Source organism: Mustela erminea, chromosome 2 (genome assembly GCF_009829155.1).
Source record: "Mustela erminea isolate mMusErm1 chromosome 2, mMusErm1.Pri, whole genome shotgun sequence".
Taxonomy (NCBI): domain Eukaryota; kingdom Metazoa; phylum Chordata; class Mammalia; order Carnivora; family Mustelidae; genus Mustela; species Mustela erminea.
Window position 1 is genome coordinate 64,214,729 of NC_045615.1, and position 12,257 is coordinate 64,226,985.

A 12,257-nucleotide genomic window follows, 5' to 3' on the forward strand; every position below is an offset into this window, starting at 1 on the left:
TTGCCTTCTGCTCAGGTCATGGCCCTGGGGTCCCGGGATCGAGCCCCACATTGGTCTCCCTGCTCAGCACCTCCCCCCAACCCCACCTCCCCCCAACCCCACCCATGCTTTTTATCAAATAAATAAATAAAATTTCTAAAACAAAAATAAAGAGGAAAATAATGGCATTAGATGCAGATATATGTTTCCATTTCCCTTCTTAATAGTTGATCCTATCAAGCAGACATTATTTTGGAAAGCCAAAAATATATGTCCAATTACTGTATTTGACTTTCTGAAATCACAAAACATCTAAAAAAAGATTTTATTTGCCTGTGTGGGAAAATATTCCAAACATTAAAAAGGGCTTTCCTGGTGGATTAGGAATGAAATATCCCAAGTCTCTACATCACAAAAATTCATCACATTAAGCTGTTTTTATGAGTGCCCGATTGCCTCACATAAGTTTATGTTCTTGATTGATCTCATTCTTCTTTCTCAGGGACTTTAGAAAATTGGTCTTCCATGCTATTAAGAAATGATTGGCTTGCAGTATGCAATGCAAGGAAATTACTCCTTTCCCTTTCATGTAAAACTCTTCATCTATCTGGGAAGTCTACTTGATGCTTTATGCCTAGTTTTTCAAATGACTCTTAAGAGGATGCAGAGATTGAGACCTAGACCACAATTTATTAAAAGTTCCCATAAGTAACTTCATTCCTAGAACAGAATGGTTACATTTTAATGGGAATTTTAAAAATTTAATAAGGGATATACCTAATAAAAAATAAGGTAAAAAATTTTTTTTAAAAAATGAGCAAACCCATAGCAGTAGTAGTTTGCAAAAATGAAATATATTTTAAAAGTTATGGTTGGCAGGAAGTCACTCTTCTTTCTCTTATTCCTTCATTCATTCAGCAATTTCTTTTGCCCCTTATAAAACCAATTTGTCTTTCCTACCTTAAAGTGTGTAGATATTTTGATTAAGCTCAGACACAATGAAGCTCAAGTGATTTTTTTAAAATGTGATTTCTGAGTTGCTCAACATGTCATCAATTTATGAAACAATTTGTTCACTAGCATGAAAACTGAACTGGAGGGGGTGCATCTTTAAACAAAAGGATAAAACAAGTTATGTGCAGAAAGAACTTGGATTCTAGATATCCATTATAAATTTATTTTTTAAACAGTGATTCATGTCTCATTAAATAAATGGCCAACTAGCCTTAAGTCACATTGCCTAAAATTTTAAAATGTTGCATATTGACATTCACATTGTTATAAGATGTGTAAACTTTCCTTCACAACAGTTATAATTTATAATTAGAAAAAAATGCTTATAGATAATTAAATTCTCTCTATGAATCTTAACAATAATAAATAATTAAATTGTAAAGGAACAATGAAATGGGTAGGTTTGTATTTTTCCTATTTCTTCTTCCCTGCTGTTTTCTTCATTCTGTTGTCATTGGCCTGCTCTACATAAGGAAAAGGATTTAATACTATGGTCACTGTACAATTATTTTTCATTATAATTATGCATATTTGTGGAATCTAAGCATTTTATTTTTTCTTCTTTTCATATGAATTTTTCTCTTTTGACCAGAATATGAATAGAATATGAAGAATATGAAGAGGTTAATTCCATTTAAAGAATTCATCTATTTGTTAGAAGCTTAACTAATATTTTGATAAAATAGAATGTTTATATTAAGTACTAATTTTAGCTCAACACTACTTATGAGTCCTCATGTCATTTCACTTCCCCTTCTCCAGAAAATTAAGAGTTGACTAAATTTCTATGTGTTCTAAAACAATAAACCCAAACTCATTAAATCTTTCAGAAAAAAAAAAGTATTTTGACTTTGTTGAAAAGTTGGTACATGTTGTGGGTTGTCTATTTTACAAAATTTTTAGAGTTGAAAAAATTTAATATTTAATTATAGTAGCTGTGTTTTAACACCATATTAGTTTTCCTTAATTTTTAATCCTATTAAAATTTCTAAGAGTTTAACATTTTCTTAATGAAGTGGTTCTAGAATTCCGACAGAGTCAAACAACCATACAACAATAAATTTTAAAATGTTTTAACCTTGTAAAGAAATTTTGAACTCTTCCATTTGCAACCACTAACAGCTTGTACTAAAAGAAAAGAAGAAAGTCTGCTAATAGTTAACAGTCACAGACTTTCTTTGTAAGCATGGGTTTTCTCTTTCTTGTGCTTCTGATATGAACAATTTAGTTACAATAATTTATAAATTAGACAACAGTAAACCCCTTATGCAAATTTATAGATATTCAAAATATAACTTTTTCTATTGAAAAAATTTTCTCACATAATTCTGTCCTTCCATTATTTACTATACAGCTCAGGAAAATACAAAGAAACAAGCTATGAATTACAGCAGATGCATTCCAAGACCCCCTGTGGATTCCTGAAATCATGGATAGTACAGAACCCTATATATACTATGTTTTTCTTATACATATATACTATGATAAGTTTTCACTTATAAATTAGGCACAATAAGAAGTTAACAATAATAATAATACAATAGAATAATTATAATACACTATAATAACAATTATGTTAATGTGTTCCCCTCCTCAAAATATTTGCTGTATTGTTCTCACACTTGGGAGATAATAAAATGCCTACACGATGAGATGAAGGGAGGTGAATGATGAAGGTGTGGTGACATAGTGTTAGGCTATTATTAACATTCTGTTGATATGTCAGAAGGAGGATCATCTGTTGTTGAGCGTAGCTGACTGCTGGCAACTGAAAACACAGAAAGCAAAACCATGGATAAAGGGAGACTACTAGATAGCACAATAGTTAAAAGACCTTGATGGACCTGGACGAATCACCTAAAAAACTGTATGATTGTAGGCAAGTTCCTTCACCTCTCTGCGCATCTATAAAATCTTACCTTATGAAATTTTTTCTAAGAATGACATGATGTGATGTATATATAAAACACTATAGACAATGTCTGGCACTTGATAAGTACCATAGGTGTTAGCTAGTGCTAGTATTATTCTAGTATTATTCTAGTATTAAACTTGAGAAATTAAATCCATAGATCATCTCCAAGGCTCAGTTGGTCAAACCAGTATTTTTTTCCTCATCAAACAAGGAACTAATTCTTTTTTTCTTTCCTTTTTTTTTTTTTTTTTTAGATTTTATTTATTTATTTGACACACAGAGAGAGAGATCACAAGTAGGCAGAGCAGCAGGCAGAGAGAAAAGGGTAAGCAGGCTCTCTGATGAACAGAGAGCCAGATGTGGGGCTCTATCCCAGTACCCTGAGATCATGACCTGAGCTGAAGGCAGAGGCTTAATACACTGAGCCACTCAGGCACCCCAAGGAACTAATTCTTAACCAGAGGTCTCTGAACTTGGTTGGGAAATTATGACATTTTTATTTTCACTGAACTCTAACTATATGCCCTTCAACTGTGAACGCACACAATGGATCACAGTGCTATTAGCAGTATCTGTGACTTTGTCAACAATAGAAATCATAGATACATTCATATCACATTACATTGGTTATTTCTAGATCTCAAAATACTGTTTCCATTCATCACCATTTTAAAATTATGGTAGCTATTAAAGGTAAAGCTAGATCTTGTGTTTCAATGTATAAATAAACACATCACAATATTGGTTAATTATATCTCAATATAAATGATGTTTCTCTTAGTTCTACTATTTTATTTAAACATTATTCTGAGAAGGGGTCCCTAAATTTCATCAGCCTGCCAAAGGAGTCTTGTGTACTTGACCTACTGATGAAGTACACGGGTGGATAATGTGATCTTTATTTACTCTCTTGTCTTTCCAGGTCTTAGATGAATGTACAGATACATAACAAAATAACGAAAAGGGTTAGCAACTAAAGGAAGAAAAGAAAATTAAAAACGGCTTTATTTTGAAATTTAAATTAAGAATATGAATTGAATTGCCAGCATGAAACAGAGAAAAGACTTGGAGACTAATAAAGCAACTTGGTGCTTGTGATGGTTTGTTTTGTGTTGACTTTGGTAGGTTAATATGCTCATTTAATCAAGCACTGATCTACCTAGGTGTTGCTGTGCAGCATTTTGTAGATGTGATTAACACCTACAATCAGCTGTCTTTAAGAAAATTATCCAGAATAGTGGGAGTGGGCCTCACCCAATCAGTTAAAAGGCCTTAAGTGCAAAGCCTACGTTTTCCCAGGGAAGAAAAAATTCTACCTGAAGGCTGCAGTATCACCTCTGAGCTTCCAGCCTATGGATTTCAGACTTAGTTCAACAATGATGCCAGCTGATTTTTTTCAAAATGTACATAGATATACACATAGACATTTATAGGTTTCTGGTTAATATGGATTTATATGTTTATATTTATATCTAGATAGATACAGATATAGATACATACATAAGAATATAGATCTATATAGAATCTATACAAGGTCTATATGTCTGTATCTATATCTAAATCGATAAATATATACATCTTCTGTTAGTTCTGTTTCTTTGGAAAATCCTGAATGACTTATGTTTATTACTACTCAATCTACTTGATTTAAGATAGACTAAAGCTAAAAGAAGAAAGCTTTTTCTCTTCCATATTTTTCTTATATTCCTTTGTCCTTTTTACTTTGTTATAGAATTTTATTTCTTGACATTTAAATACCGCCAAAAAAGCAGTTTTAAAGAAACAAAATAGAAATATACCTATATCATGTTTCGTTAATATCCAGATATTATATATATACTTACATATATATATACATATATATGTGTATGTATGTATATATACATATATATATGTATTTTTTGAAATAGCTAATATCAACCATTGTGTTAAAACTATAGCAACATATCTTTCTATGAACCTAATGAGTTATTTTTAAGTTTGGTAGGAATAGGTTTCCCAAGAACATCAAAGCCAAGAATTATGCAAGTCTTCCCAATTAAAAAGCAATAAAAAGGGCGCCTGGGTGGCTCAGTGGTTTAAGCCGCTGCCTTCGGCTCAGGTCATGATCTCAGGGTCCTGGGATCGGGTCCCGCATCGGGCTCTCTGCTCGGCAGGGAGCCTGCTTCCCTCTCTCTCTCTCTGCCTGCCTCTCCATCTACTTGTGATTTCTCTCTGTCAAATAAATAAATAAAATCTTTAAAAAAAAAATAAATAAATAAATAAAAAAAAGCAATAAAAACTATTTGAAATATCCCACCAAAAATAAAATTTGATACATGCAAGACATTTTGCTTACTTTTGATCTTTATATCATTCTTTTAATTTTCTCCAAAGAATATTAACACCACTGAGAAGTCCTTGATTGCATTTGAAGTCCAGTGAAAAATCCAGTGATACATAAGTTACTTTAAGATTTAAAAATAACTTGGGAAAAAATAAAGGCTTTTAAGTACATAGTTTCAAATGAACTTAGATTTAGAACTTTGTAATAAGACATGGCTAATTAATATAAGGTGATGTCAGGTGATTGAAATTATGAGATAGTGATCAAGCAGTCATTTAACACAATAATCCACCAAAAAGCAGTAGCTAATATACTAACTCTAGGAAAAAGTTGCCTTTAATATTCCTTCACTAAAGAAAAACAGCAAATGTTAACCAAACTTTGGAATCAGACTCTGAGCTTAAAGAAGCATGCAGTCCATTCATTTTCTGCATACACAATGAAATTTATGTGGGAATATGCATTATAGGCCAAAATGTACGTAGTCTTACTCACAAGTGCAGCAACTGAATGCAACCTCATCGATATCCTGGGGTTTTCTCAATAGTAGCTAACTCTCCATCCCGTCTACATTTTCACCCATTCTAATTTTCTCAAGAATGTACTTGTGTTTTTTATTTAAATCTCATCTGTTAGGAAGTAAATTAAATGTCTTGACCATTGTTCACAAATAGTCATGTTTGAAAGAGCATATTGTAAGCCTCTGGGTTCTTTCTTTCTTTAGACAATATGCATGTTAATGAACAGCTTGCAAGTTATAATTCTCTGGAGGCTGTCTCAGAACTACCAGGCTTTTCAGCCATAGGTTTCTAGTTAATAATGGATTACAAGTAGAAGAAAGGTCACAATAAGGAACTGTCTTCAAAGAATTATTTTCATTATTAGAGTCTGTTTGTGTAGTACAGAAGTCCACAATTTTTTTTTTTAATTTTAAAAGCATACTGCCTTTTTTTTTTTTTTTTTTTTTTTTTAAGCATTGCAAGAACTGGTAGGGACAAGAATTGATGACAGTCAAGTGTGTTGGAGGATCTACTCATTCATACATTCATTCACTCACTCATTCAACTAATAAATATTGAGCACTTATCCTAAATCAGGCACTGTGGGAGACGCTGGTTTCACAAGGATGAAAGAAGACGATGTTTTCTTATAGAGCTTGCTGTTTGGTGGGGTAGAGATTAATAAATATGTTAAACTTAGATAAGTACTCTGAGTGGGTGGGGGCACAGTGCTATAAAAGCACAGAGCAAAAGAACCTCATCTAGATGAAGGGTCAGTGAAAGTTTTTCCAAAGAAGTGATTTTTGAGTTGAGATCTGAAGGGTGCCTAGCAGCTAACTAGTTGAAGGGAAAGCCATGCTGAGGCTAGTTCCAGAAAATGGAAATGGTTTGTGTAAAGTCCCTGTGGCACGAGACTGCATGACATAAAGAAGGATGAAGTAGCCCAGGGGATGAGAACAAGGTGGTGACCCATGAGATGAGACTTACTCAGACACTGGTTTAATGTAGAAGAAACAGGAAGTAACAGAAGGATTTTGAGGAGAATGATGACATAATCCTAGGGCACACATCTGTCTTCCCTGCTGGGGGTTTTGCTAAATACCAGAAACGCAATGCCTGACACTTAATAAAGTTGATAAATGAAAGAAAGAAAGGAAGAATGGGCGAGGAGTGAAAGGGAAATAATAGAGAGTGAGACAGAGTAGGTGGTATAGATTTGAAGATATCTAGGTTAAATAGAATCCCTACCCACTGTTGTGGCTCCTCAGCTTTTTCCAGAGCTTGTCTCATTTCGGTTGCTGTCATCATTTTTATAGATGGTGTTAATAAGGTCAGGATAGCTAAGTAACTTGCTTGCATATCAAGTAAGTAACTAAGTAACTTGCTTGCTATGATAACTTGGTATAACCAGTTACATTATACCTAGTTATAACCAGGTATATATAACCTAAGTTATAACCAGTAAGGGTCTAAATACTGGGGCCATGATTTATATATATATATATATTTTTAAAGATTTTATTTATTTATTTGACAGAGAGATCACAAGTAGGCAGAGAGACAGGCAGAGAGAGAGGGAGGAAGTAGGCTCCCTGATGAGCAGAGAGCCCAATGCGGGGCTTGATCCCAGGACCCTGAGATCATGACCTGAACCAAAGGCAGAGGCTTAACCCACTGAGCCACCCAGGTGCCCTCATGATTTATATTCTTAAAATTATTGCAAATATATTTGCTGTTAATTCAAGTTGTTATGAAACACAGAGTGCCCAACAGATAGATATGCATAATGCATAAAATGGACTGCATAATGAGGTAATTTATTTTTCATTTTCCATATGGCTTTCTGGGCAGTTTGGCTCTGAATGTGTTGGCAAGATTCCTGAGCTGTGGTCACACTTGAGATTTATACAAAATGGAAGAGCTGGCTCTAGTTGTAGTTCTTTCAGGTTAAAAAGAAAGGAGTTAATATATTGACTCTCCCGCTGAAGAGAAGATAAAAAGACACTCCCTCAAGATATATGGTCATACTCTTCATCCCTTTCTCCTGCTGCCAATTTGGATTTCACAGAAGCGTAACTTGGTCAGCTTAGAGACACTCCCAGAACAAAACAAAACTACTCAGGAAGAAATTTTAGCATTTGACCTAAAACAAATATCAGGTTCTTTCTGGAATTAAGTTCAGGCTAGGTTCTTGGAGAAAAATTTTATATATAAAAATGAATATATATATATGTATATATATATATATATATATATTTTTTTTTTTCAATTGCCCCGAAGAAGCAGGTTCATGGTCATTGCTTGGAATTCAGTCCTGGTTTCCCTCACTCTGCCTCTGCTAAAACTTTTACCTCCAGTTTGGGATCTGCATCCTCTCTCTTGCTCCACACAGCCAGGTCATCCCAGGTACTCCCACTTCTCCTTCTTTAGGACTATTTTCCTGGGCTCCTCACTCTTAGGACCTATTCTACCAGTAGTGCCCATGCCCCCTTTTCCTCGCCTCTCTCTTCCCATGTTTCCTAGCCCTCACCCCAAGAAATTCAGTCCCATGTTGACTCCAGAATTTAAAAAGTTTTCCTCTGAAAATTAATTACATAACTTGTACCAAGTATAGCATTTAAGTGTGTGTGTCAAGGGGTAGGGTGGGGAGATAGATTAAAAAAAAGAAAAGAAAAGAAAAGAAATAATATGTTTCCCCTGTTTTGTACTTCCACCGTCTCTGTTGTTTTCTGGTCCTTGGCGGATACCACCTCTGAAAGCTGTTGACATTTACTTTGAATGCTTGTTTCAGGTGTGAGAAATATTGATTGTACCACTCTCCCAACTCAAGAATCCCAACTCAAGAAAGGAAAAAAACAACTTGGAATGATTCATGGTGTCAATGGAAAGGAGCTGACAAGGAAAGACACAGACTCCTCAAGAGCACAGAAAGGTATCAGGAGTTCAACTTGGTCAGAAACCTCTATCACCCTCATTCAAACCTTCCTGTCAGCTCTGCTGGGTGGACCAGACCCCAGGGACAGAAGCCCTGGGGAACGTCCAGTGTCTACGACAGAGCTGGCTGCAGAACAGGGGAGGGAGATGCTTATCATCCAGATTCAGAGATATTATGAGTTCGATAGAACTTTATGAAAACCCAGCCACTGTGATTATTTTCCTCAGGACACGTATTTTTGAGTTTGGGTCAAATGTTAATGTGCTTTAGCCAGGTGTTTGGATTTGAATCCCCGTTCTACAATTTTCAGAGGTGTGAATCTAGCCTCACTTTTCACATTTATAAAATAGGGACATTATTTCTACCTACTTCACATGGTTATAGTGAGAATTAAATGAATCAATTGACATAAAGAAATGAGAACGTTTTCTGGCACCCTATGGAATTGCTCACTTAAGACTATAAATAAACAGAAATTTTGGAAACGTTCCGACTGTCTGTAACTGCAAGCACGAAGCTGTAGGCCATTTAGAAATGAATAACGCTTCTCTATCTTTGCCATTGTCATTCTGAAGATCCAACAAGAGGATATATGTGAGAAACTCAACAAAACAACTCAACAGTTGCTTTTATCCTTATTACCATTATCATCAATATCATCAGCATGCATTAATTTTGCCATTACTAGTTTGTCACCTGCTGTATCTGAACGGGGCCTATTGTACCCATAGAATATTAAGATTGTGGCAAAACTGGTGATGCCGATTGTTGGGAAAACCTTTAATCGAGACAGTGCGGTTCCAAAATTTCGAGTCAACTCTTAATACCTATATAACTAACTTGTATCTAAAGGGAGAAAACATGACCACAATTTTCATCTGACAGCATTTCTTAGGAAATCTTGCTGCTAAATGCAAGTGACTACTTCTTTGAGAAGGACTAGAAAAGTCAAGTTTTTAAATATTAACACAACTATTTAGAAACAGGAAGAAAAAAGAATCAAATAGCTGTTGTTAGGTTTCAACCTTTTAAAATACCAAATTAGGTTTCATTTTGCTTTGCTTTGTTTTGCTTTACAGAAGTAAACATTTGTTTGGGTGGTCATCTTAGAACCTATTCTAGCACTGACTTTTGTCATAGTGAGCAAACATTTTCTTGCTTTGTGTTTTCTCTGGGTAAACATATTGAGAATGTTATTTTCCATATGTACCCTGTCATTTGCATTGCACTGAGGGATTTGATTTGTCTGAGATATGCAAGATCCCTGAGTCAGGATAAACCCAGCCACTAACTTTCTAAGTGATATTGAGATATTCTCTCTGGATATCCAATTTCTTTGTATCTCGGATTTCTTACTCCTAAGAGAAAACCATGTTATGTTAATCCTCTCTATATTATTAAAGCAAAAGTAACTGCATGATTCAATTTATTTCAAAAATGATCATTAAAAAACTACATCTCTACTCTGTTGAATGCTAGAGGTGGTAAAGACCAGAAGATTAACAGCACACTGATGAAACGAGCAGAGAAACTCCTGCCTCCAAGTTCATCAAAACCAAAGACATGTACACAACTACCTATAATGTAGGCCAGACCACATAAATGTTAAAGCGATGCTTTAAAGTCTTCTGAAAAATAATGCCTTAACTAAATAAAATCACCCTAAATCCAGAGTATGGATGATGCTGTTATTACTTATTTCTACTGTCTTCCATCTATTTTATGTTGTTCTTTGATCCATACTTTGCATTATTCTTGTCTGAAAGTAATATTCTTGATATGTGTAATAAGGAGACCCCTCCTTTGTTCCTAGATGCAGTGGCTGCTGATCCACAAAGCCATTGAAGGACTTAATCCCTTAAGCTTGGCACTACATCAGTCTGGAAGTAGTTTACATGCAAGTCCTTTGGAGTAAATACTCATTAGAGGTTCTGTTGGCTCATTTGGTCACCCACATTTGCAGTGGGTGGCCCAGTTGGTATCCTCATTATTTTATTTTCCACCCTTGAAAAAAATCCAGCTGTAGCAACCTGAGACTACTTTCCTTGGTACTCTAAATCCATTGTAATGGAGCGTCCATTCATTTGTGATGCTAGTTAATAGGTACAAAGAAATAAGTGCCTCAGGCTGGTAATGCTATAATAATTTTTTTTGCTAATATACCTTTTTCAGTGCAACCTCCTGAATGCAATCTGATCACTTCAAGGATAATTCACTGGGAGTTTCTCACACCTGACTGTTTAAAGAATCGTGTCATCTCCCTTTTTCCTTCGTGTTCTTCCCCTTTCCTTTCTACCCCATCTTTACATCACTGAACAAACCAGTTCACAGAAGCAAAATTTATCAGTTATTCACAAATTACAGAGCAAAATGATTGCTTTTTTACTTACTACCTAAATAGGTCTTTACTACCGAGAGCTTCTTCATTAATACTTGGATCAGAGAAGCAGAGTTTCCATAATGCCATCTCTAGATTTAGCAATGAAGGTTTTCAAGAGGAAAAAAAAAAAACCAAAAACAAAAACAAAAAACCATCCAATATTTCTTGACTGCCTATGAATTGCAAAACAAAGTGTTGTAAAAATACAAATAACATAAACATGTCTGTCTTCTTCTTAAGGAGCTTTCTTGTTATAAAGTCAATATAGGTAAGATGGTACATTTTTCCTCATAATTATTATGAGCTTCTGCAAAATACTTGTAATAATATCTACTGAATGGATTATTTATCAAGGCATGTATTCAAATCTTAACACAAGTACAGCTCTGGGGCATCTGGATGGCTCAGTTGTTTAAGTGTCCAACTCTTGGTTTCTGTTCAGGTCATGGTCTCATGGGTCATGAAGTAGGGTCTGTTGGGGTCCACACGCAGCAGTGAGTCTGCTTGAAGATTCTCTCCCTCTTCCCCTCCCCCCACCTGCTCTCTCTCTCTCTCTTTCTCAAATATATAAATAAATCTTTTAAAATAACATATATAAAGTTCTCAGAACAATAGCTTATTTTTTATAGGTACATATAAGAGAAGCTATTACATTCTTCTCAATAAGTTAGCATCAATTTTCAATAAGAAAAGATTTAAATTTTTTAATTTTAGAATTTATTTTAAGAATTTTATTTATTTATTTGACAGAGAGAGTGAGAAAGCACAAGCCGGCAGAGCAGCAGAGGGAGAGGGAGAAGCCGGCTACCCACTGAGCAGGGAGCCGGATGTGGGGCTCAATCCCAGAACCCTGGGATCATGACCTGAGCTGAAGGCAGTCACTTAACCAACTGAGCCACCCAGGCACCCCTTTAATTTTAGATTTAATAAAAATAAGAGTCTTTGGTTAATTTCCCTGTGGATAATGGGAAATATAGTGGAGATACAGTATTGGACCATGAGGGAGTATGACCATGTAGTAGATGTTACGCATTGTATTATATATTTGTAAACATTATCTCATTAGTACTCAAAATGACCATGCAAGTTATATACTGTTTTGTCTGTTGTGCAAAAAACAACTAAAACATGGGCCAAAAAAATTAAATAAAGAGCCAGGATTTGAAGGCAACTTCAGCTGGCTGAAAAAGTCATATTTTTCTCATTCC

General features: G+C 34.9%; 1 protein-coding gene and 1 long non-coding RNA gene across 2 annotated transcripts in view; one reads left to right on the forward strand and one right to left on the reverse strand.

Annotated features, from left to right (window-relative positions):
* The window catches only part of DKK2 (dickkopf WNT signaling pathway inhibitor 2), a 101,569-nt gene that overhangs the window by 31,911 nt on the left and 57,401 nt on the right, over nt 1–12,257 (reverse strand). The window lies entirely within an intron of this gene.
* On the forward strand, nt 8,042–10,337 carry LOC116584568. The gene is made up of 3 exons (XR_004283236.1): nt 8,042–8,130; nt 8,526–8,666; nt 10,151–10,337. It is a non-coding gene; the product is annotated as an uncharacterized LOC116584568 (long non-coding RNA).